The sequence below is a fragment of the Penaeus chinensis genome, chromosome 31 (genome assembly GCF_019202785.1).
Source record: "Penaeus chinensis breed Huanghai No. 1 chromosome 31, ASM1920278v2, whole genome shotgun sequence".
NCBI classification, from domain to species: domain Eukaryota; kingdom Metazoa; phylum Arthropoda; class Malacostraca; order Decapoda; family Penaeidae; genus Penaeus; species Penaeus chinensis.
The window spans coordinates 15,615,196-15,616,677 of record NC_061849.1 but is presented as its reverse complement, the minus strand read 5'-3'; positions in this window follow the sequence as shown (position 1 = coordinate 15,616,677).

The following is a 1,482-nucleotide window of genomic DNA, read 5'->3' as shown; positions in this document are numbered from 1 at the left end:
TCGGAACTAAATTTCTTGATTGACGATAAATTGTCGTGGAAAAGTCATACGAACAATATTCGTCAAAAACAAAATAACAATAATAATAATAAACAGTGTGGTATCTTGTACCATACGCGTGATTTTTTCACTATGAATGCCCGTAAAACCATCCAATTTTCATTAATTTATCCACATCTAGCATACAACAACACTGGGGAGCTGTCGATGGAACCAAGTTAAGGCCCGTTATAACTGCCCAAAAACGAGCAATCCGAATATGACCATACCAATAGTTAATTTTCTACACTGAAACTATTGAAAATGAGAGATCTAAATACCTACTATTGTGCTCTCTTCTTTTTTAAATGTATCATTATCGACGAAAATAACATCCGGTACAGAAATTATTTAAGATATCCTCTGCGATCAAACTCACTATTAAACTGTAGGCTCAAACCATTCAAAGACATGCACTTTATATCATGTGTATGGAATAATCTGCCCTCACATCTCCACAATGCTCCATCACTACTGTCACTCAAAAAATCGTTGAAGACCCATCTATTACATATACCAGAATGAATTCTGATGTTTAGGACAAATGTAAGAAGTAATTTGTATACGTATATATAGAAGTAGATAACAGCGTGTATTTATGCATATGTATGAATGCTTACATATGTGTACAAATGTGTCTATATAATGCATTTATAAATATATGTGTATGTGTATACGCAAATGTATGCAGGGCTAATATAAGCATAAATGTATGTGTGTGTGTGTATTTGTGTGTATGTGTATATGTATGTACAAGCATATGTATATATACATATGTAAATATATACACACATATATACATACATATATATATACATATATATATATATATGCATACGCATGTTTGTATATGCGTATTTATGTATATGTATGTGTATGTATGTATATACATATGTTTGTGTATAAGTATGTATGTTTATGTATATATAAATTGTATATGTATATATGTCTTTATGTATGTAGGTATGTATATATAAGTGTATGAGTGTATACACTTATATATATCTATTTGTTTATAAATAACATTATAATTTATTTCAACATAGTCCGATTTAATTACTGTCATCGTCTCCAATCCGCCTGTGAGTAGAGGGAGTCTAAAAATTTAAATACATATTAATTCCCTTATAATAAGGTGCCTCCTTAAGAGAACTTGTGTTTTCCGGAGTATGTCAAACTGTCTATTGGCTAAATAAACATTATCAATCAATCAACTCTCTTTATCTCTCTCTCTCTCTCTCTCTCTCTCTCTCTCTCTCTCTCTCTCTCTCTCTCTCTCTCTCTCTCTCTCTCTCTCTCTCTCTTTCTCTCTCTCTCTCTCCATCTATCAATCTAGCAATCTGTCTCGATATCACTACATGCATATCCGTCTATCTGTCTATCTATCTCAATTTCTATCTATCTCCCATTTAGGTTTCTTGTACAGCTGAATTAAGTCTACGG